This window comes from Anoplopoma fimbria, chromosome 12, assembly GCF_027596085.1.
Source record: "Anoplopoma fimbria isolate UVic2021 breed Golden Eagle Sablefish chromosome 12, Afim_UVic_2022, whole genome shotgun sequence".
Lineage (NCBI taxonomy): Eukaryota > Metazoa > Chordata > Actinopteri > Perciformes > Anoplopomatidae > Anoplopoma > Anoplopoma fimbria.
The window spans coordinates 26689989-26716333 of record NC_072460.1 but is presented as its reverse complement, the minus strand read 5'-3'; the positions used below and the strand labels follow the sequence as shown (position 1 = coordinate 26716333).

At 39.4% G+C, this 26345-nt stretch overlaps 1 protein-coding gene across 1 annotated transcript in view; it reads right to left on the bottom strand.

Annotated features, from left to right (window-relative positions):
- LOC129099332 (extracellular sulfatase Sulf-2-like) overlaps positions 1-14265 on the bottom strand; it is a 56992-nt gene extending 42727 nt beyond the window's left edge. The window contains 2 exon segments of the mRNA XM_054608532.1: positions 12752-12821; positions 13765-14265. The gene's annotated coding sequence lies outside the window, so the exon portion shown is untranslated.
- Between the last annotated feature and the right edge of the window lie 12080 nt (positions 14266-26345).

The following is a 26345-nucleotide window of genomic DNA, read 5'->3' as shown; positions in this document are numbered from 1 at the left end:
AGACATATCATATGATGTAATACTTCACAGTCACTTTAAAACTCTGACATCCACAGAGACTTAATCAGAGTTCAGCTGGTCTTTAATGACAGCTAATATATCATGTTGAAGCTGCAGAGCATCATCTTTACTTCCTTAAAAACATCTGGTCACACAACTGACCACATGTCAAACTAAAAGATGTCAGTTTACGTCTATATCGTGATGAAACAGAGGTTCACTTATGACGGAGCAGAGTCTTCAAGATTCAGATCCAGTTAAGATGACAAACATCTCCAGAAGCAGATTATATTAAGTGTCGCTAATTAACGGAGAAATTTACTGACAGAACGAAATAAAACTTGCATATAGATTGTGTAGAAATGTCAGACAGAAATCTCCTCCACTTCCTTTATCTGTGTGTTATTTTGATCAAAATCCCCGTCTCTAGAACAGTTGAAGCATTGTTAACATTGTGAGTTTGGTTCAACATGGGACACGAACACCTGTCACCAGAGTTAAAGTCCTGTGTTTGTTAGACCCAACAACAACGTGGCCGACCAGCAATTAACGGACTTTCTGGCTCTTTATTCTACGTCTGTAGCTCTGAGCATATAACAATAACGTTGAATAGGTTAACATTTGAGTTTGGTTCAACATGGGACACGAACGCCGGTTACCAGAGTTAAAGTCCTGTGTTTGTTTGACCTAACAACCACGTGGCCATCCAACAACTCGCGGACTTTCTCGCTCTTTCTTCTACGTCTGTTCTGAGTGTCTAAAAATGACATGGATGGTTTGACATTGGAGTTTAAAGCTCTCTGCGTCTCTTACAGACGATAAAGGATGACTAAGCGTCTGTAACGACCTGAAAGAGACCAGACTGCATCCTTAAACAAAACCACATCATCCAAAGACGACTCCATCCCTGTCCTCTGGTGATGAAGGTGAGGAGAGCCAACGGAGAGTTTGGACGAATAAATGACAGAAATAATGAAACAAGCACACGACTGCTTCAGGTAACGTGGAGCTTTTTCACTCTAGACTTCTATCAGACGACCTCCGTGACCCGGCTTTAAAAACACGACAGCACACTGTAATAAGAACACACACACACACACACACACACACACACACACACACACACAGAGCCTGGTCAGTGATTCCACTCACGTCTACCTCAAATCCCTCGAGTAAGAGGGAGGCGATGAAGAGGAGGAGGAGGAGGTGACTGAAGGCACATTTACCATCTGTAATCAAAAGAACTCCATGTTGGATTGTCGCCTCCCCCCTCCTCTTTCTCTCTCTGTCGCTCTCTTCAATTTCCTTCCCTCTGTTGCAAAGCATGACCGGCATACTGATGGCGGGATTACACACACACACAACCACACACACAACCACACACAACCACACACAACCACACACACACAACCACACGCACACACAATCTAGTGAGAGAAGTAATGACTTTCTGCCTTCTCTCTCAATTCGCTCCGAGCTGCCAATTCCCACTGGGTTGCTGTGTGTGTGTGTGTGTGTGTGTGTGTGTGTGTGTGTGTGTGTGTGTGTGTGTGTGTGTGTGTGTGTGTGTGTGTGTGTGTGTGTGTATGTGTGTCAGTGTGTGAATGTGTGAATGTGAAAGAAACAGAAAGAGCAAGAGACACGAGGGAGGTGATACAACATCTCCAATTAGCTGGGCTGGTGGTCTGCAGTGTGTGTGTGTGTGTGTGTGTGTGTGTGTGTGTGTGTGTGTGTGTGTGTGTGTGTGTGTGTGTGTGTGTGTGTGTGTGTGTGTGTGTGTGTGTTGGTAATAAGACCACACAGCGGAGGTCTCCAGGCGGGTCGAGGACATGAACTTGAACCTGATCTCTAGACTCTCTGGTCCACCTCCATTCCAGGTCAAACTAAAAAACATATCTTTCTATTCTGGAATAAAACACATTTTCCATGCAGCTCTCTGGAAAAGCATTCTGGGAATTCTCTGCTCGTTACTGTGAAGAGACACAAAGGGTTTTTTTGGGGATTGAAATTTTTGGTAAATAGTTGATCCATGAAGTCTGTATTATTGCGTTTTGCCCGTTTCTAAACCGTCTTCTGTGACTTTTAGATTTTGTCCTCTTCTGTCATTTTTGTTCTCATACAGCGTTCAAAATGACGTTCTATCCCATGAAATAAATGCTTAAGTTATCCACATAATCATGAACCAGGAAGTATAAAGACCACAAATCCCACGTAGGATAAATGGGTCAAACAACAAACAGCGGTCAAACAGAACGAGAAGTCAACGTTGATTTATTGGTCAAGACGCTTCCGTAGTTATTTTAACCAAAATTAAGATATTTTCCTAAACCTAACTAAGTAGTTTAGTTGTCTTAACCTAACTAAGTAGTTTAGTTGTCTAAACTAAATATTTATTCCGTCTAAAGTTATTTATTCTGACCTCCTGTGAACATGGACTTTGTTGCTCTTTATACTACGTCACCTGACTTCCTCCTTTGCCTCCGTCATATTAAAACAACCAATAGAGGTCGTCGCCTAAGAACAAAGTAAATAAAGTTCGTAATGAAACACTCTTATAAACGTCCTATGGGGTTAATTTTAGGGGGAAGACGGTCTCAAGATGTGGATGTTGAAATCTGTAACTTTTAATCTTAAAGCAGTTTGACCCGGTTTCACACACTCACACTTACGTGGTCAGATCAACATCTGGTCTGCGTGCTTTACTTTCTTACTTTCAGACTCCATAGATTCCATGTTTCCTAACAGCATCTTCAAGCTGAAAGGATCACTCTCACCGTTAATCAGGTGAACTATCTAAAATGTCCTTAACTTATGAAACTGATGGCTATCCGGTCCAGAGCTGCTGCACAGGAAGTGGTGAGCTTCTTCTTCTTCATCTTTGTACTCTCTAAACCAACAGCAACACACACACACACTGAGGATGGATGACAGATAAGAAGAACCGAAACACTTTGAGCGTTTCTAAAGTGATGATTGATAGAAACAGAAGAGAACATTCAGGATATTTTTAAGGTGTGATGTAAAAACGCCCACCAGCGACTGTTGGAGACATTTTGTTGGATATTTGTACGTTTGAGAGAATCTACAGTTTCTGCTGCAGTTTAGTGTTGATGGATGCCACACACACACACACACACACACACACACACACACACACACACACACACACACACACACACACACACACACACACACACACACACACACACAGGCAGAGCAGATAGTGATGGGGGGAGGAGACTTTTTTTGGGGGGGGTGTCAGTGATGTGATAAGAGGTCAGAATTGAAGTGTTGAGATGAGAGAGAGAGAGTGTGTGTGTGATTATTATTGTGTGTTTGTGTGTTTTCCACCAGTAACAATCCTCCAATTCTCATTTCATGCTTCAGTGAGAAGCTTCTCAACCTTGTTTCTTTCTCCTCATCCTCATCTCCTCATCTTCCTCACCTCCTCTCCATGCCTCCTCTCCTCATTCCTTAGAGGACCAACATGTTTCGACAGTGTTTATAATCTTCCTTCCTCTCTTTCCTCCCTCTGTCCTCTGACCTTCCAGTCAGATCAGTGAAACCTGCTAAAGAGAAATCTCTGAAGATCATGTCCGTCTGAACTGAGGACTGGTGGTGTTTGAAAAGGGCAATGTTGCCATATACTGGGAGATAGGCTTTTTATTAGTATCAATAACTTTATGTTGAATTGTTCTGTCAAGTGTTTGTATTTGTCAGTGTACGTTGCTTCTCTAAAGACACGTCATCAACAAATGTTTTAATATTTTCCAGTTGTTTCGATCACCTAATACAACCACCGACGCTGCCAAATTTGATCCACTTATCACATTTGCTGTTTTTTTGACATCCTTTATACTCTTTTTGTTAATGAAACATGCCAAAAAATACTTATAAAATTCACAGCTCTCAACATAGAGTCTGAGCTGGTGACTAGTAGCTAACTTTGCTAGAAGCTAACAGTGCTAACAGTGCTAACAGCGCAATAAGCATTAACGACGACAACAACAGTGCTGACAGATCAGTTGGTATCTGTATTGCTGTAGGGGTACAGGTATAGGTACTTGCATTGTCTTTATTTAACAATAACCAGCTCTAGTAACAAACTTTATAATTTTTAAACCAAACAACAACCTTTTACTAAACCTAACCAGGTAGTGCTGTTCCATTAAAAAGTGACGCCAATAAAACGGTTTGGATACTCATAAAAAGGTGACACCCATCATGTGGAAAACAAGTAATTTACAACAAGTTAATGCAGTTTTGATTTTGAGTATTCGTATGCAAACCTCAGCAAAGAGGATGAGGATAAGAATACAAACATAAATGAAAGATGACAATACCAAGACGATGAGGATGAGGATGAGAGATACCGATGCTAAACGATACGATACTAAACGATACGATACTAAACGCAGATAACGATAAAGCGATAAACGCTAAACGATCGATACGATACTAAACAATAAGCGATACTATACTACTAAACAATACGATACTAAACAATACAATACTAAACGATACTAAACGATACTAAACGATACTACAATACGATACTAAACAATATACTAAACAATACGATACTAAACGAACGATACTAAACGAACGATACTAAACGATACTAAACGCTACTAAACGATACGATGACGATACTAAACGATACGATACTAAACGATACGATGACGATACTAAACGATCGATACTATATACTAAACGATCGATACTAAACGATACGATACTAAACGATACTAAACGATACTAAACGATACTAAACGATACGATACTAAACAATACAATACTAAACGATACGATACTAAACAATACAATACTAAACGATACGATACTAAACGAAATACGATACTAAACGATACGATACTAAGATAACGATACAATACTATACGACTATACGATACTAAACGATACTAAACGATACTAAACGAACGATACTAAGCGATACTAAGCGCTACGACAGATAACGATACTAAACGATACGATGACGATAGGATACAATAAGACAAATTGTGTTTAGATATAAATGTTTGTGTAGAATTTGACGATCTAAAATATACACTAAGTGAAAAGTTACAGGACGAGTACTCTACAGGTAGTCAGTTCAGTAGCAGGTGGGTTTCTGCTCCGCCAAAGTAGGTGGAGTATTTTGGGAGGGTGTCAGTCTCTGGTGACCGTGGTAACCGCCATCTCACCCCACCAACCAAGATTCCCCCACAGGACACGAAAATCATCTGTGACCTTCATATGAAACACACTTCACTTCCTGCTGCTGTCTGTCTGCTGCCTGTTCTGCCAGTCTGAATCACACACACACACACACACACACACACACACACACACACACACACACACACACACACACACACACACACACACACACACACACACACACACACACTGACCTAATGAGTGCCTCTCCTGCAGACAGTAGCTGCAGACTTTAATTCTCTCTGTCTTGGCGTGTTTCCGTCCGCTGAGGCGTCATCAGATCATGTTTGACGGCTGATGTTTTATTCAGCAGCTCTGCCTCTAAACTACACGCTCACTGAGACCAGCTGTGGAAAAATATCCAGATGTTGTTTCAAGCTGGGAACAGATTCTAAAATTATCCAAACCTACAAAGACCAGATTCCCAACACATAAAGACAAACGAGAACATATTGAACGAGATATCTCACTGTGCGATGATACGATTCAAACCAAAACCAAGCAGGAACATGAATTCAGCTCGTGTTTCTGCACCAGAGTTGATGAGGACATTCATCAAAATGTATAATTCATACAGTAATCCATGCGGAGAAGGAAAATGTCAGGTTTGGGTGAGCTGGAGGACGGAGAGACGAAGGGAACATGGAGAGGGAACTTTGTCTCTGTGAGGAGGAACTTCAGATGAGCTGCATTAAAACCTGATGAAGTGGATTATAAAATATTAGCACAGCATATAACAGCATTTGATATTCTCTCCCAGCTTCTTGTTCAATTGTTTCGTGACAACATGTAAATGTTTAAAATAATCTTGATGAGAAACACGCAGTGACTCGATGAGATAAGAATCTTTAAACAAGACTGTCTGGAGATTTTATCTCCAGACAGTCAACACCAACCCTCAGCTCTTTTCTCAGCTCTATGTTCCCTCAGTCCTATGTTCCCTTGGCGGTATGTTCCCTCAGTCCTTATTCCCCTTAGTCCTATCTTCCTTAAACTATTTGTCACCTCAATTCTCTGTTCCCTTAGTCCTATGTTCCCTCAGCTCTATGTTCCCTCAATCATGTGTTCCCTCAGCACTTTGTTCCCTCAGTCCTATGTTCCCTCAGTCCTATGTTCCCTGAGCTCTATGTTCTCTCAATCATGTGTTCCCTCAGCACTTTGTTCCATTAGTCCTATGTTCCCTGAGCTCTATGTTCCCTCAGTCCTATGTTCAGCTCTATGTTTTCTCAGTCCTGTGTTCCCTCCACTCTATGTTCTCTTGGCGGTATGTTCCCTCAGTCCTTATTCCCCTTAGTCCCATCTTCCTTAAACTCTATGTCACCTCAATCCTTTGTTCCCTTATTCCTATGTTCCCTCAGCTCTCGCTTCCATCAGTCCTATGTTCCCTCAGTCCTGTGTTCCTTTAGCTCTTTGTTCCCTCAGCTCTATGTTCCCTCAGCTCTAAGTTACCTAAGATCTATGTTCCCTCAATCCTATGTTCCCTCTGCTCTTTGTTCCCTCAGCTTTTTGTTCCCTCAGCTCTATGTTCCACTCTAAGATCCCTCATATGTTCCCTCAATCCTATGTTCCCTCAGTCCTATGTTCCTTTAGCGCTATGTTCCCTCAGTCCTATGTTCCTTTAGCGCTATGTTCCCTCAGCTCTAAGTTCCATTAAGTTAGTAAACTAAAAACCTCTTCCTCCCTCCTTCATTCTCTCCGAGTCTCTCTGAAGGTCAGACGCTCCAACGCTGTAGTCTATAACGATTACCAATTTCATCAATTCTGCTACAGCGGGGGAGAACGGGGGAGGGTGGGGTGAGGGAGGGGCTTCATCATACAGCAACACCAGGAGAACGAACACCAATCAGAGCCGCTTTAAGATGAATAAATAAATAAATAAAAACAGCTAACTGACCTTCTGTCTAACGGGAACAAAGTGGAAAGGACAATTAAAGTGTAGGAGAGTTAAGCGTTGATTTATGAGGCTCTGATGTAAAGTCACACTGGAGGAAACACTGCAGCACCACAACACTAACAGTATGAGGGGCTGTCAGCGCCACCTACAGGCTGCAGTGGTCATTACAGCCACAATATGAAAGTATATGGTGAAAAAAACGAAAAGACGGGTGATTTATTCTCATCAGTGGTGAAACTAAAAGATGATGGATCATCCAATCCTGTGGAGAGCAGGAAAAAGATCGAGAAAGTTCACATTAATAATAGGATTCATCCTCTTTTTTTCGGTGATCTCAGAGGATTCACTCAGTCAACACGATAATACAGAACTCACAATCCAATGTTTGACTTCTACAATGAAATGTGTGTGTGCAGTGATTTCTGTCCTCAGGTCCTGTATGTTTATGTTTCCTCTGAATGTCTTTGTTGGTAACAATAAAAGCTGCTATTGAAGATACAAATCACAGAATGTAAATATACTGAAAAACTTTTCATTAAAATCAAACATGCCACATGAGCATCATGTTTCAACGTGCAGGACAGACCGATAGCTCTTAACATGTGGGTTAAGTACGTTACGTTAGCATCATGGTTTGGGTTCAAATAAGTATGTTTGTTATGGCACTGTGAGTTAAATACTTTCCGTAACCTAAAAGAAGTCAACGTTGAGTTTTTGTTTTACCCAGGACATGTACAGCGGTTTCCTGGGTGAAAGTATTTGTTCAACATATCCTCATAAAACAGTTCGTATAATTACGAAAAGTGACTTCTCTTTTTCCTGAATTTGCTACAAAAGGTCCAGCAACACGTGGACATTTTTACCCTTGTTTTATGAATATAGTCTTTTTAAAATAAACTAATTTTAGTTTAGTCAAAAAACAACTTAGTTTGGTTAGTTTGGTTTGGGTAAAAGGTTCATGGAGCGCCATAGTGTGACCGAGCTGCCGTGAGAATGTGTTAGAACATGAGAGAAGATCAGAGCGGATTCAGATCATGAGGGTTCTTTATCTCCTTCAGGATCTTTATCTCACCGCAGCAGCACGCAGCACGTCAAGAACCTTCCAGACCAGGATTCACCTCCATCCATCCATCCATCCATCCAAACATGCATACATACATACACACACACACACACACACACACACACACACACACACACACACACACACACACACACACACACACACACACACACACACACACACACACACACACACACACACACAGGCTGCTTAACCTTGAAGCCTGAAAGAAAGACCTGCAGAAGCTACACAGGCTGATAGTTATTTCCTCCTCAGCATGTTTTTAAGATTTTTTTTAAAATTACAGTTAATATTATGCTACAATTTAATTAGCATATTTATGCAAATTAAACAATGCATAAAAGCTACCCCTTGGTGTACAGTATGAAAGCATGTAGGGTCTCCTAAACACACTGAACAGAAATGATTTTAAACACATTCAGCTTCAACATGGTCGAAATGCTGCCTTCAATAACGCTCCGATGTGTCCACACAATTTAGTAAAGTCTGCCATCTTGTAACACACACACAAATACACACACGCACACACGCAGGCAACACACATCTACACACACATACAGTACACAGAGTGTGTCAAAATGCCTTTCTATAGAACAGAAGAGACCCTGCTGTTCTTTACATCTCTACATGTGACCCCACTGACCCGACACTCTCTCTCTCTCTCTCACACACACACACACACACACACACACACACACACACACACACACACACACACACACACACACACACACACACACACACACACACACACACACCACTGGCTTTCTAAATGAATCTGCATTACACTGAGAAGAAGAAAGAGAAGAAGAAAAAAGCTATAATGTGAGAAAAAGTGACAATTACAGTGTGTGTGTGTGTGTGTGTGTGTGTGTGTGTGTGTGTGTGTGTGTGTGTGTGTGTGTGTGTGTGTGTGTGTGTGTGTGTGACTGCCCTGCTACGAGTTCAAAGGTCACCGGGCTGCGTTGCCATGGTATCATCATTGGGCCGCGGATCAGCTGACTCGCGGTGATGATGTCATTGTGTGTGTTCAGCTGGTTGTTATTGAGAGGGAATCGAACCTGCGACTCTTTCTGTTTAACATTTACTCTACATGCAAATGATCAGTACAAATGAATGTTTTTGTGAAATAGCATTTAAAACTGTTTGCATTTGTTGGTTTAACATATATGTAAATCTAATTCAGACCGATGGAACAGACCATAACACCCATCTCTACAAACCCATCTCCATCTCTGACATTATATACATTTAATCATATGTATGGAAGCACATAGAGGACTTTATTCAAATGATGGTGCAAACTTGAAAATAAAAATGAAATTCCACAATAGCATTAACATTTTCCATAATTTAATAATTTAAGTTATTTAAATATAAATTCAACATAATTAAATTTGCATTTTATTTTTCACATTCTGGACAATCAGGCTTAATTACTGCTGGGTACAGTTTTCAAAAGTGAAATGTCAAACATGGAAATACGAGTATAAGTGTGTGAAAATGCAAATCAGATTTTTTACATTTTCAAATAACACAGACATATGTGGAAAGTTATAATGCTATAGTGGAATTAATAAAGTCCCACATGTGCTTCCATATTTGATTATAATTATCATAATTAAAGCTTCTGTTACTGGACCATATTTTATTACATTTACATACATGTCGGGGTCATAATGTCAAAATGTTAAAGTGTTAAAAATGCTGAACATAATAAATGTCATAAAGTCGAGGAGTTTAGATTTATTTATATTGTTTCTTATTAATTGTCCTCTGAGGTTCCCTAAATAAAGGTTCATTAAATTCTTATTTATTTTACGAGACTCAGCGTTGAATGAAACGCATCATAAACGTCCTCCTGCTCCTCCTCAGACCAGCTCTTCATCTTCTATTTATTTGTCACAGTTGTTTTCTTTTAATATGTCACACTGTATTTCTGCTTTATTGCTTTTTAAGCTGCAAAAAAACCGAGCTGATATTCTAATATATAATATTTCTAGTTACTTAATATTTAATTTGCTTTTTTTAAAGGACAAATCACAGGAGATAGATATTGGATTTTCTTATTTATATGAATTATTTTGTTTCCTCCCCTACAGACTTTCATTACATGAACAACGACGCTCATGTTGAGTCAAACAGGAACCAACGGAGCGTCTGACAAGACTTCTGATGAAACAAGAAGAGACGGAACGACAACGCTGGAGATCCGGAGGGAACAGAAGGTCGAGAGGTGAAAGGACAGCGAGGATGAGAAGCTCCAGGCAACAGTGTCCATATCAGCACACACACACACACACACACACACACACACACACACACACACACACACACACACACACACACACACACACACACACACACACACACACACACACTCTGTTCTGAAGATGCTCCAATTTTCTTATCATTGTTGAAAGAAGAAGCTAAACGTCTGCAGAGATCCTCAAACCAACGGTTCAGAACAGAGCGGAGGGAAACCCCCGAAAACACACACTATCACACACACACACACACACACACACACACACACACACACACACACACACACACACACACATACACGCCCCACACACTATCACACACACACACACACACACACACCTCCTTCTCTGTTAATCCCTGTCGTGTCCTGACACAACAACCGGCCGTCAGTCAGAACACACACACATGAAGGAAACCGTCGATAAACAGTCAGAGGAGGAGAAGCTCAGGGAGAAACAAATAAACTGGTTTCTACTGGGAACCAGTACGATATCATGTTACAATATTGAGACCGGTCCAATGGGATCCAATAGAAATAGAGCAGTGTGTTTTTTAGTTTGATTTACCAGATGTATGATAAAGATCACGTTTCTCTGCTCAAGACTTCAGTAGTGTTAACGCAATGTTAAAAAATAAATAAACTTCATTTAAGGTTAATAAAACGCACTGTTCAAATTTTTTTTTTTGAAGGAAAAAATTATATTTGTTTAAAAATAAAATATATTAGAAAAAATTGAAAAAAAAGGAAATGTAATGTTAGACAAAAACACTTAATGTTAAGTAAAATTAAATAAAATTAAAACATTAAGAAAATTTATTTTTGGTAAAAAAATGTATAAATAAAAGAATGTATGTTAAAAATTGTAATGTTAGTTGAAAAACGAAAATAAAGAGTTTTGGTAGTAAAATAATATAATGATGGTTAAATAATACATGAGCATTTTATAATGTGGTAATAAATATATATATATATATAAATATATTTATTTTAAAGACCACTCCTAGACACGAGGTCCTCTGTCTTAAATTAGCTCCTTATTTACTTACTAATTACTTTTAATTTTATGATTTCTGAGGAATGTTTTGTGATGAGAATTTATCAGTTTTTAATTTGCAACAGCTGGAAAATATATATATATATGTGTGTGTGTGTGTTAATATTTGAAGAGTCTGGGTCAGTGAATGTTTACATTCCAGCGGTTGCAAAGTAGCCATCAGCCATCAGCCTTATTTACCCTGCTGTGTGTGTGTGTGTGTGTGTGTGTGTGTGTGTGTGTGTGTGTGTGTGTGTGTGTGTGTGTGTGTGTGTGTGTGTGTGTGTGATAGAAAGTGGGAACCTAGTTGCTGTCAACGCGACCACCACACACACACACACACACACACACACACACACACACACACACACACACACACACACACACACACACAGCGGTTTTTGAGGAAAGTTTAAACATTTTCCAGAAACTCTTGCTTCATGTGTTATCTCGGATCTGAAGGTTGGAGGATGTTTTGTTTCTGGTCTGATATTCATCTACTTGTGTCGACACAAACTTTAGTCTCGTACTAAAAAACTATAAAAAATGAGTTTTTCGTGTCTCTACTTGTACTAATATTGGTTGTTCTCCAACTTTAGTTAACAAAAGGATGGACTGACAGACAGCCATGGTCCCCAGAAGATGAACCCTTCTGATGTTGTTGACAGTTCATCTCAAACCAAAGTGAATACAGTTCATCCTCTGGGGAACATGAGCTGAGACAATTCGTTGATTAATCATTTAGCTGATTGAGAGAAAATAAATCATGAGCCAAGTATTTGGACAAAATGTGAAAGTTGTTTTTCAAGCAAAAATTCTCGTTGATACTACTCGTAAATAGTTTCGTTGCGTTTCATTTGTTTTTATGTTGACTGATTTTTTTGCTGAATTTGGACTGAATTGATTATTATAGAAAACAATATATTGATTCAGAATGAAAACAACCTTTAGCTGCAGCTTTAATGGGAAGATACATATTTGGAATACTTGTTGTATAACTGTCAAACTGTTAGTGTTGTTAAAAGAACAAATTAGACAGGATAGATCCTCTGGGAACCATGAATGTCTGCAGAATGTGTCCTCAATTCGTCCAGCAGATGTCAAGATATGTCACTATTTAAGCTGGTTATAAGTTCAAAGTGATTACGATTCATCCTCTGGGGAACAAGAACATGGACATTTTTCTTGGGAGATATTTCAGTACATAATATTACAAAATACATAATCCGTCATCACAAACACTCTCACCACCTGATGAACCCTTTGATGAGCGGCGTCCCGGTCACAGGTTCGATTCTGGACGAGGCCCTTTTTGTCTTAACTGTCCAAATAAAACACAAAAGTACTTTTTATTTTCTTAAAGATATATTTGAATATTTTAACCTCACACTTTCACACATCTTACATTTCAGTTTACAGTGTCAGAGAGTTTGTTTTTATCGTTTCTATTTTTCTAACTTCTTTTTATTTCCTGCTTTTGTACATTGAAGTCCTTTTGTTCTTTAGTCAGGAAACATAAAATAATAATATAATAAAAACAGAGCTGGGTGGAACAGCTTTCCTCCCTTCCTTCCTTCATTCATCCTCCCTTCTTTTCTTTCCCTCCCTCCCTCTCTCTCCTGACTGACCTCAGTGTTGCGCAGCTATAACACACTCCCACGTGTTCGTCCAGCAGGAAGCAATAAACACACACACACACACACACACACACACACACACACACACACACACACACACACACACACACACACACACACACACACACACACACATATATACAGTTAAAGCCGCATGTTCACATGCTGCAAACAAGTGTGACAAGTGTGAGCACAACATGGCCTCGAAACTAATGTGAGGAGCATATCAGCAAAGTGGAGCAACACACACACACACACACACACACACACACACACACACACACACACACACACACACACACACACACACACACACACACACACACACACACACACACACACACACACACACACACACACACTAACAAAGCTGCTCTGACCAACAGGAACTGACACACAGTGAAGTAGAGCAGAACTGAAGACTCACACACACACACACACACACACACACACACACACACACACACACACACACACACACACACACACACACACACACACACACACACACACACACACACACACACACACACACTTCAGATCAGTCCATTAATGATGACCTCAGCAGAGGAGACGTTCTTGTATAAAATAAAAACCTGATGAAGTAGAACAGAAACAGTCCTGTACCTCCTGCTGCTGCTGCGTCTCCTCCCTCAGGACCTCCTTGCTGTCAGCAGGTGTTCTCCTCTCTGACCCTGCGATTCAGGAAGAGGAGGAGGAGGAGGAGGAGGAGGAGGAGGAGGAGGAGGAGGAGGAGGAGGATGAAGGCTCAGATCTCCTCTCCTCCTTACAACTGTTGCTCCTTTTCAAACTTGTGCTCACACTGACATGTCTTCCTGTTCGTCTGGAGACCAAGACAGTGAGTTTGTCCAGCCAAAAAGGGGGAGGAAGAGGAGGAGGAGGAGGAGGAGGAGGAGGAGGAGGAGGAGGAGGAGGAGGAGGAGGGAGAAGAAGAAGTCTCACTCTGTCTCCTTCTTCTGTAATCTGTGACTTTTCTAACTCCTCTTCCTCTGTCTCTGCTCTGTGTCTAACGGCGTTCCCAGAGTTCCTCGGTGCAGCCGCCGCCGAGCCGCCGCTGGTAAAGCCATCTGTTGCAACACGTCTGCCTGCCTGCCTCTCCACTTTCACTCTCCCTCCCTCTCTCTCCCCCCTCTGAGAAAGAGAGAGAGAGAGAGGGAGACAGAGGAGGAGGGTGGAGCCTTGTGCTCACTGGGAACCAATGGGGCAGCTCAGAAATCCCTCTTTCCCTGACTGGAAGGGGGAGGAACCAGCAGCCGAGAGGACAAAATGAAATAAATACAGGAGGAGGGGAGGAAGGAGAGAGAGACACACACACACACACACACACATTATGTGGCCAAAAGTATGTGGACGTTAGTGTCAATATTAATTACATTTTAGACAAAAGTGTTTCCAACGTCGTGACGAGACAATTTGGGTAAAAGCTAAACTCTACACTCCACTTATTCTACACAAAGGACAGTCTAGTCCTGAGACAGAAGTTGTGTAATGTCTGAGGATATGCTGTAATCAGCAGGTTTATCTCAGCTTTGAAAAGAAAGCCTGTTTCACAAGCTGCTGCAGAGAGTTTGAATGAAATGAAAATGTGGGCAGGGAAGGGAACAAAGTGATGCTTTTGTTTGCATTAAGGGAGTTGTAGGATTCAGAGTCTTTGGAGTTTGACATATACTTCATTTGGACTCTTTCTCTTTATTGCTGTGCTGTTTAAGCTCACGGATGATTCACGGTTTCTACAGATTTCTTTTCCTGCAATACACAGAAACATCTTAATATATTTTAAGATTTAAAGGGGCTGAATTTGTTGGGTAAGAATGATGAAAAACGTGCATGGCTGCGGTTCCGGTTTATGCTTATGGGCAGTTATTGACTGTCAGTACCAGAGGATGAAGATGAAGTGCAGCGCAGCCACTCCAGTAATGAGTTTCCGCAGAGGGCAATGCAGAAGTTCTGCTCACTAATTCATCTGCTGTTTGTGTGTCCTGATATCTGCACACAGCTGGCTAGCTAGCATTAGCTACATGGCTACATTGCAGGAAATGAGTGAACTGTTGACCTTAAACTCCCCGAACCAGAGACAAATCTCATCAATAAACACAAACAGTGAGTCACATAGTTAACACCACGCTGGAAAGAAGTGTTAAACCATCTCTCTGGTGGAGTCAGTTTCCAACACAGAGGTCAGAAAAAACGTTTAACAAAATGTTTCGTAACTTTAATAACAGGAAACACACAACGCTTAATGATTATTCTTGTGAAAAGATTGATTCGGTTAGGGCAACACAACTACTTGGTTAACGTGAGAAAAAAAGAAAATGGTTTCTGTTGAAATAATAACATAGCAATGTGACGTAACAATGTGACGTAACAATGTGACGTAACAATGTGACGTAACAACTTTAAAAACTACCGTAAATAAATACCAGCAGGGGACGTTCATAAGTAACGTTACACAAAAAAACAAAGTAACAAAGTAATGAAATGACGTTACGTAACTAAGTAACAATGTAACAATGTAACGTAACAACGTAACAACGTAACGTAACAACGTAAAGTAACAACGGGACATAAATGTAACATAAAAATGTAAACGTAATATAACAACGAAAACGTTAATTGACAACGTAACATGACAATGCAATGTGACAATGTAATTTAACACAATTAATATAAAAACATAACCTCAAAACGTAATGTTGCAAAGTAACGGAACAAAGTAATTTTAAAAACCCGCCCACCAGCGAATCAATGTTACTATACAAGTGTAGAGTCACAGTTTGTTTTTGGTTTTACAAAGGACACAAACAGCGGTCTCCTGGGTGAGGTCCAGTTAGTTTGAACCAGCCACCCTTACTGGACTGAATTAGTTGTTATATGAGTTATTATACCACGTAACTTTCTTTATCGCTCGCTTTACATTGTCACTTGCTCTGACTGGATGCAAAACTGTCAACATATCTGTAGTTTGCTGGTCTTGAGTTTCACCTCTGACAACACCCGGCTCCACTGTACCTGTAATCTGTAACCACAACAAACAGTGATGTCACGGTGTCCCTGAGTTCAACTGTACATCACTACAGTGAGTTAAACCACTTAAGGACAGCACAAACAACATTGGTGCTAACGTAGCCAGCTATTATCCATGGTGCTCTTTAGTGCTGCCTACTTTGTGTTTGCCCTTTAGAAAGGGTGTAATTTTGGCAAAGTTCCTCAGATGAATAAATAGTTTTTGTGACCTCAAAGGGATGAATTTAGTTTTTAAATGTTTTAACAAATCCAAATATTGATATGAGACGGCCAGTAGAAGAATCGGAAAATATATACTTGTATGTCATCTGCATAACGGCGGTGTCAGATGTTAAGCTTAAAAGGAACGTATAAAGAAAATGAAATACGGCCCAGAGTTCTTCCCTCAGCAAGTCCATAAACAACCTTAAATGAACGCCAACATGGCAACAAATACACATAATTAAAAAACAAAACGATCCAAGGAAGAGTTGAACCAGAAGAGTGGAGAATGTAAAAGCACCACATTAACGATTATAGTGTCACATAGGAGGGTTTAATGTGGACTTTTGGCCATGTAGTTTGAAGGAGATTTGAAGTGAGAGAGGAAGAGCGGGAGCAAAAGGGGGAAGAGATGGAGAGAAAACAGAGAGGGAGGGGGGAGGGATGAAGAGGAGGTGGAGAGCACATTGTAATGGAGCTGTTGGCAGAGCTCCTGGCTGTTCATGGGTATTCATGTAGCTGGTGGCTTCAGTTAAATGGAGCGAACAGAGAGAGAGGAGAGAGGAGAGAGGAGGGGAGACGAGGGGGGAGACGGGTGCTGAGTTTCAGCTGAACAAGAAGTCTGCTCATGCCCTTCCCATTGAACACCATGCAAACACACACTGACAAGTTAAACGGTGAATTTGAGTCCGTTAAATTAGATTAGACTGCATGTAAATGAGGCTCCACGTGTTCAGCAGGTTTATGGTTTCAGCAGGTAGAAGTTTGTGTTCGGAAGGAACCGACTTACAGAGTGAAAGACCTGCAGACGCAACAGACCATTAAAAATACCAGGAAACTGTTTTTTTTGTGCTAATCATGTTGGGCAGATCAGGTTGAGTTGCATCATAAAACAAAGAGAGTCTGAACCAACACGCTATCTTTAATGCTCCTTCAACCTTGATGAAGGCAGTGCAGACCAGATCCTCTCTAGCTATACCTACGGAACCTACGAAAAAGATCCCATCCTAATTCGTAGCTATCCCACACATTTGTTTTTATATATTTTATGAGGAGGTATAAAAAGAATAAAAGCCCAATGGGTCCAACAAACAGATATCTTTCCACCAGGAGACTGCTGATCATTCCTCATGTGTTACAAGAAGTCAATGTTGATGTTCTTGTCAAGTAACTTGCATATTCAGTATCGGCGCTAAACCCTAAATTACGATCTTTTCCTAAACCTGTGAAGTTAGAAGTTTATTTTTGAAAAGACTGAATTCATGTAACCAGTGGAAATGGACATGTGTCGCTGGCTTTTGCAGGAAAACGCAGGAGGAGTCACTTCGAACAAACATGCAAATCAGTGTTGAATTCATTGGTATTTTTTTATGGGTTTTAATCATAATGAAGGGGACATAACGCTGAAATGAATATGATAGTTATTTTTGTAATTGGGGTAAAAACCTGGACAACTAAGTGCTTTACAGATATTTGTCTGCTCATCATAATACTGTTGAAATAAGCTAAACATTTACTTTAAATAGTTAAATATTCAAATATTTGTGAATAACGGACTTCTGGAGAGCATCCTGATCAGAAACACTGACTGAGTTTCCTCCTGTGCTGTAAACAAGCTGCTGTTTTTAACGTCTCTGACGGAGCTGAGAGTCTGACATGTTTTCAGCTCAGCAGAGTTCTGCAAGACTTGAAAATATTTCAGCTTTCAGCATCACAATCTGAACGGATCTAATCGTCTCTGAGCTTCATCACAGTTTGTTTACTGCAGGCAGAAGAACTTGGAGTAAACAGTTAACACTTTCATCATTTTTATGACTTGTATTTGGTGCCACGACATTCATGTGAGTGATTGTTGATGCATTTAATGAAATCAAGTGTGGATGATGTTTGTGCAGGTTGAACGGGTCGATGGTTGAGGCTCACTGGGCATTAAAACTACATATAATACTTGTGGCGTCTGAATAATAAAAACATGATCTGCTTGGTGTTCAAGTGGTTTCATTTATGAGGACATTAAAAATACATCTTTATCTAAAATGGAAATTGCGTTGAGCTCTTCTTGGATATGATGCATGATTTTAGCTTTTATAGGACGGAGTAAAAAAAAGCAGGCAGCAAAACTTTTTAAGAATTTAAAATATAACACACTCGACAACATTCTAAATAAGTATTTGGGGAATTTTAAGCCTTTACTGGCAAAACACTCGAGAGATGTCGGGAAATGAGGAGAGAGAAGAGGAAAGTTTGCCAAATCTGTCAGGTTAAGTTGGTGAAATGAAAATAAAAAAGTTGGACATTTCTGAAACGATTTGCTTTCTAGTTGAGAGGATTGACTCGCTAAAAGTGAAGCTACACCTAGCAGCTAGTTAGCTTAGCATAAAGATTGGAAACAGTTATCCTTCTGCTTCCAAAGGTAACAAAGTGAAAGTTATCGTTCCTTTATTTCAACCAAAAGAAACAACTCTCCAAGATGTTTTTTATATATATGGATTAAACAAACAAGATATAACCTTGTATTCAGTGAGCTTCAGGCTAACAGCGTCCTCTTTATCAAGTCTTTATGCTAAGCTAGGCTAAACGGCTGCTAGCAGTAGCTTCCATAGTATCATACAGACATGAGAGTGGATCAGATCTTCTTATTTACCTCCTGACAATGAGCGAATGTTCCAAAATGCTCAATCATTCCTTCAATATGATAATATTAACACAATATTTCTCTTCCAGATTATTAATCGCAACCGAGCTAGCTAACTGGCTAACTCCCAGCAAGAACGATGGTGTGACACTTTGTGGTCTAACCAGTTCTTAAGGTTTCAGGGTTTAAGTAGTTATGTCAATGAGGGTCTCCACAACAAGTACAAACCTGTGTGTGTGTGTGTGTGTGTGTGTGTGTGTGTGTGTGTGTGTGTGTGTGTGTGTGTGTCAGACCAACAGGACAGTAGACGTTTGGTGCCATCTGGAACTATGCCCAAGTAACTAAACACACACACACACACACACACACCCTTCTGGGTCTTTGAGCAGTGAAGCTTTCTGGGAAAGCAGTAGTCCAGCTGCTGCAGCCTCGAGGCGATTGCGCATTAAATGAACGACAGACTGCCAGTTATTTACTCAGCAGTCTGCTTTCTCCACAGTCATCTTCAGTGATTCTCTGCTGGAACACAGAAAAATCCAAAAATATGGATCCAAGAAAACAAGATTCCATTCAACCCTAATTTAATGGAAACGTTTCTCATAACTTCTGCACAAATTCTTCTCAAAGTCTCTGTGAACTTTCCTCCCCACATTAAACATCTACACCTGCACATTCTAATGCAATCCAATCAAACACTTCTGAGTATGATGTAGTTCATTATGACTGTGATATCAATGCCAAAACTTTATGAGCAACATAAAGAATCAGAAATACGTCCCTATGAATATTTCACATCAAAGCTAAGTGACAGTTTAAGCACTGTTTGAATAAAAGGTTAGAATAGATTCATGCAGGTAGACGACAAAAAAAAGTTCCTCTATAAAAAGATGCTTTAATGACCATTTAATTGCTGTTTTGTAATTATGTTCCTCGTGTTTCATTGTCCATGTATTCCTAGTTTTATGTTTTTATGTTTTATCTGTAGTTGTTTCTTTTGAACCAGCGTCTTTTTTCAATTGTTCACAATGAGGAGAGTTAAACAAATATATAGTAGCCCAAATATAGCACATGGGTGATATAGTCTTTCATACAACGGTGGTGATGTGTTGTCAAGATATTATTGTCAGAAAAACAGAAAAAAACGCTTGGAGCTCTTTTTCAATGAAATGCTGGGTTGAAGCTTTTTTTTGCCAGAAAAATGCACAATGTGGACACCAGGCCCTGATTCAAGTGTCACTATTTACAGATGAGATGAGAATAAGTTGATATGTTCCATTCATGTTGATAAAAACAATCTACTACAAGACATGCTGAAAACAAAGAGTGGTAAAAACACTACGTTCTATGGAGAGAGTTTTGAGGAAAAAAGCCTCTGGAGTTTCCTCTGGTGACCCCATCAGGTCACATTTTACACTTTTCACAATAAATATTAAAAACTAAATGAGCAGATTGCTGTTTTGTAAAATGGTGAGGTCCATGTGTTTTCACCACAGACATCCAGACTGACGGTCTGCAGCCTTGATGTCAGATCTGCAGCTCAGGGTGACCAGCAGCCGATGCTGGGTTTGTCTTACCTGTGAGGTTTCTGCTGATGGAGGAGAACTCTGATTGGCCTCTTGACTGTTTTCATGCACATATTTCAAGTTGACACATTTTCCGCTTGTCTGAACACGTCTCTGCCTCAGTCTGGACCAACAGGAGCAAATCTGCAACACAACACCGACAAATCATCAGGTTGTAGGTGAATATGTTGTCGAGATGTTGGTAAGTTGTTTGAAAAAGTTTCACAGCAGCACGATAATTCATCAGGAGTCTTTGTGTTTGTGTCACCTTCTCTCTCTCTTTTAGCTCTACTTTTGGTCTCCACCAGCTCTTTATGCAACTATCTGTCTCAGTTTAGATGCTAAATGCTCCATTGTTATTATAAAATATTATACACCTCGTTATGATTGACGAAGTCATTTGTTGGTAGATCTGTTTGTTCCTGAGGAAGATATCTGCAGGGCTAGTGTGAGTCCTCCGAAAGCCTTTAAACATCAGTAGCGTGATGAATAAACTACTCGCCTGCAAATATTATATTGTCTTGGGCTGTTAATGAGTAATAAAGTTTTCATTTCGGTTCGGACTACTTAGCCTCTGTGTTGTTATTAAATGAATAAAGAAGCTTAACTTAACTTAACCCGTTTTGCACAACGTTGAAAAAAAAAAGCTCAGAAAAATCAACTTTTAGCAAAATAAATTGCATTTTTGCTGCCTTATATTTGCGTTCTGTTTGAAAGTATTCATGACAAAATAAAACAGTTTGAACAATGTTTTAATGGGCAAATTAATCCTGCAAAAATAATAATAATAAAACTTAAGTGGTCCAATCTAAATGAAACAATCTGTCAGCTCTCACTGCCTCTAAAAACAAACATATTTTAGCATATTAATGTTTTCTGATATGATCAGTGGCTTCAAAAGTTGTTACAGATCAAAAATGATCCCTTGATCACTGTTGTGGTTACGGCTTGGTTAATGTTCAGGAAACATCCTGGTTTGTTAAGTTCAGAGAACCTTCGTGGTCACGGATTAAAGAAACCAGTGTGGACTGTTGGTCGGAGAGCTGCTGCAGAGATTTCCAGTCACAGATAATCCCAAACAAACCTGGAAGTATCCGTATATTCCCTCTAGATATACTTTGTATTTTGTATGTTTGGTGAGTTTGTTTGGAGTCACACTGCCTTCATGAAGTTTAGAATATGATCATTCAGCACAGTTCTCCTGCAGCAAAGCACCGACCAACTCAGAGCCGCCCACCATCTCACCTAAACAGAATAAATCACAGAACAGCTCCAAAATCCAATACTTCAGTTTTTCAGTTTAGTTAGAAAACACCATTTGGACATAAATCCTGCTTACTGCGGAGCGTTGATTTTCTCTTTAGGCTCCCAGCGGGCCCTGAAGGCATCAATACCATCGACAGAGAGACAAATGGCCCTGCTCTCTGGACGCTAACACCCCCGCTGTCGGCTTCAGTCCACACAGATCCTGAATCAGGTTCAGAGCTCTGTGTTGTTTAAACTGCTGGCAGGTAGAGAGACAAACCCGACAGGAAGAATGAACACAAGCATTGATCTTTGGAGATAAAGTCTGATGGAGCCGAAGAGTGAAAGAGTTTAAATCAGAAAGGAAGGCTGTCAGTTTTAATCTCCAAACGTTAATCTCAACATAACCAAAAACAACAGATATGAGGGTCGATAAAGACCAAAATCAATCAGCAGTATCGATACGAATACTAGCATCCTTAAAATCTTAATGATACCCATTGAACGGAAAGATAAAGGTCACATAACGCTGCAAAGTCAGGCGAAGTTTTGGTAAGGAAAAAACGATTTACCTCACCTCAAGATATCATTTTTATCAATTCTTAAGTGGTAAAAAATATTAAATTTAGCATCAAATCTATGTAATAACTTATATCAACCCCAAAATTGCTTCAAAAACTTATGAGAGTAATAAGCGTGGGGATAACCGTCATATACTCCCAAAACATATCCTCATATAATGGTTGTTATCTATCGTCTTGTGAAAATGTTACTCCTTGTTTTTCGTGCTTGGCAAAATTCCAACAACACGAGTTGATTTGTGCTGGTTAAATGCATACAGTCCTTTCATTGGGGGAAACTATTCAGTCAGGTTTAGGAAAAGATCGTTGTTTGGGTTAAAATAACAACGGAAGTGGCGTTACTGAAGTACAGACGTTACCTGAGGAAGAAATAAATCAACGTTGACCTCTCGGTTCATGCGGGTAACAGGGTTTTCCAGTCTTTACACTTCCTTGTCCGTGATTTCCTGGATTACATACGACTTGATTTTGTAGGTTATCTATGAATAACAGTGCTTTTATTTTGGTAGGTATATCTGGTACCTACCAAAATATCTCCTGCCCCGCTAAAATAGACAAACATGGGTAAAAGTAGGGATGGAGGATGGGGGGGAAAGTTTTAACTTAATATTCCAGTTTTTAATAATGAACGCAACCTGAAAACTACAGGACCTGAGTGATGCTCTGGAGGATTCAGTTAATATTCTGCACTGACAAGAACAAACTCTGAACTATTCAGTTAATTTACATTCAACTAAACAGTTTTATTAAATTACTTTTCATCCTGGGCAACATTACTTTCATAATTATTCTTTATAGCACAACATAACCCGTAGTACATTTATATTTAAGTCGATGGAAACAGAGAAATGAGGACAAATGTTCACATATTCATAGTGCTGCAGTCAGTGGTGGACTGGTTAAACTGGTCATTTCCTAATGTGTGTAACACTGTATGAAGCCTAAATGAGCACACAAACACGATTCATCTATGATATCCAGTAAATATGAAAAAGAGTGGGATGTTTTCAGTGTTCCCTGTGGATAAGAAGACCCGGCTGTCTGTTTCAGGGTCTCACATCCAGAGAGCTGAAGGTCCATCATGAGACGGACGCTCCATCAGTGTTTTATGGTCCCGGTTCAGAACGAATCGTGTTGGTTAACAGCCGACTCACTGCAGAGCTGCTGCAACACAATAACAGGAAATACTGCAGATAGACATCTGAACACTGTGTGTGTGTGTGTGTGTGTGTGTGTGTGTGTGTGTGTGTGTGTGTGTGTGTGTGTGTGTGTGTGTAGGCTATTAATCCTTTTCAGTCTGACAGTAAGTGTTGTTCAGGTTGAGAAATGAATTACCCTACAGGGCGGGTAGCACAGCCATTCATCACCATCACACACACACACACACACACACACACACACACACACACACACACACACACACACACACACACACACACACACACACACACACACACACACACACACACACACACACACACACACACACACACACACACACACACACACATGCGCACACAGAGGCGACTGCAGCCGCTCTGATTCCTGAGGTTTTGCAGGAAATGATGTCATAAGGCGTTGCACAGTCAGCGCTGACATCACAATGACATCAGTCCTGGAGGACCAATGAGATCATGAGCTGACCTTTAGATGCACAAAACGTGTCGAGATCTCAACCACTCAAACTTCTGTCTCCACTCCAATTAAATAACCTTGAATGAGATTTTTAATATTTTAATACGATATGATTAATATGATAGGATGCCATGCGGTGCGGTGTGACGCGACATGGTGCGAAACGACACGAGACAACAAAACACGACACGATAGGATAAGATCCGAAATGATACAACAAGACACGACATGATACGCTTAGATACCATACGCTAAAATAAGACACGATACGACAAGATAACATGCAATACGACACAATAAGACATGACACAATACCATGCGACATTCAAAATAATCTGTGAGTCTGAATTCAGCCACAAGCTGTGTTTCACATTAGAGTATTTTCTGCACATTTTAAGGAATCTCATTAGAAAACCTGAATGGAAAAGACTGAATTTAATCAAATTCCCTCAATTGCAAAAAAAAAAAAAAAAAAAAAAAAAAAAAAGAGTTATTAGGCTGGTTTGAGTTTTTTGTCTTAGTGGAAAAGAGTTTATGCAAAAAACAGGATTTGGAAATGCTAATGCAAAAATAAATGAAAACGTAGCCAACATTTAACTCTCATGATTAATAAGCTGTTTTCTGTTCTCGACAACTTACTAGATTTTTTCGCCTTCGTCTTGACATGAAACGAGGAATACTTACTGACATGAAGACTGGAAAACAATTCCTGACGAACTACCGAACGATACAAACAAGTCACATGACAAACAATCCACCTCAGTTCTTTGAGCTTCATAAACTGAAGAAAGATATTTATTCAGAGTTTTATTTTCCTTCTCTTAGTCCTCTCTTACGGTAAATCACACGGCTCCATTTCTCTCCTGCATCCATATGCATGTTCTCTATTCTGAGTCTGAAATGAGTCATTGAGGAGGAAAAAAACAGAGTGAGTGAGATGTGAAGCTTTTATTTGTCTTCACACAGTTTTAATGCTTCTGTGGGAATCTTTAGAGATTAAACAGGTACAGACATGTGATCATTAATCAATACTTATATATATATATATATATATATATATATATATATATATATACACATAATAATGAATATTAGTGATGTAATCCATCAGGTTGTAAAATGGGAGGAATTAAACTGAAATACATTTTTGCTAAAAAAGAAAATTCAGAACTGGGGTGTTTTGCACTGTTTTCATGAAGATGGTTATAAGATCTATTATATTTTATTATGTATGAGAGTTCTCTAGTAGTTAAGATAAGATAAGATAATCCTTTATTAGTCCCACAGCGGGGACATTTTCAGGATTACAGCAGCAGAGAGGAAACAAACAAGAGACATAGTAAAAAACAAGATCAAACAAGTATTATAAATAAGTAAATAAGTAATAACACAGTAAAGAATAGTAAATAAGTAGAATAATTAGTTGTTGTGCAGAGCGACGATGTTGGTGCTCAAATTTAAATAATTAAATATCAGTGTGAGCGTCACTAAAACTGTTTCTCACATTTCATTTTATTCCAACAGACTAAATGATGTTTTGAGAGCAGTACTTTATACTTTTACTGCACTACATCTCAGAGGAACCCATTGTACTCTTTAATGCACTATTATCTTATCTTATCTTTATCTTACAGCTTTTGTTACTTTATAGATTTAGCTAATTAATCAACTAATAAATTGTTATAGATTATTATAGATTAAACTACCAACAGTACATAAAGTAATTAAAATGAGCTCCACCTTTAAAGTGATGAAAACATTAATGCATCAATAATTATAGTATAATATGTATTCATCAGCAAAATGCTGCAAAGTACTTTTACGTCCTTAGTTTTACTCGTAACAGTATTTCTACATTGTGGTATATTACTATTTTAATTAAATAAGTAATCTGCGTTATTGGTGCAACTGACCATCATTTTTTTCTTGATTAATATGAGAATTATTTTATTTGATTAGCCAATTAATCTAACAATTACTCAAAATATTATTACCTAATTAATAAAACACATTTATCTTAAATAAATATCAAAAACTTGTCGCATAGATTTATCTCATCTCTCAGTTTTACTTAAGTCTGTGTGTTTGAATGAATTAGCGTTAGCGTTAGCGCCATGTGTGTATGCTACGGCGATGCTAACGAGGGGGAAGCTAACATTCTTGTTGTTTTGTGTCTTCAGCTCTACGTTGGTTTGGAATGAAGCAATAACTAAACCGTCAGAGTGTCGGATCGTCTTTCAGAGGATCATGTCCTGCTGATTACAGACCATGAATTATGAAAGATTTCACCTTCAGTGATTCAAC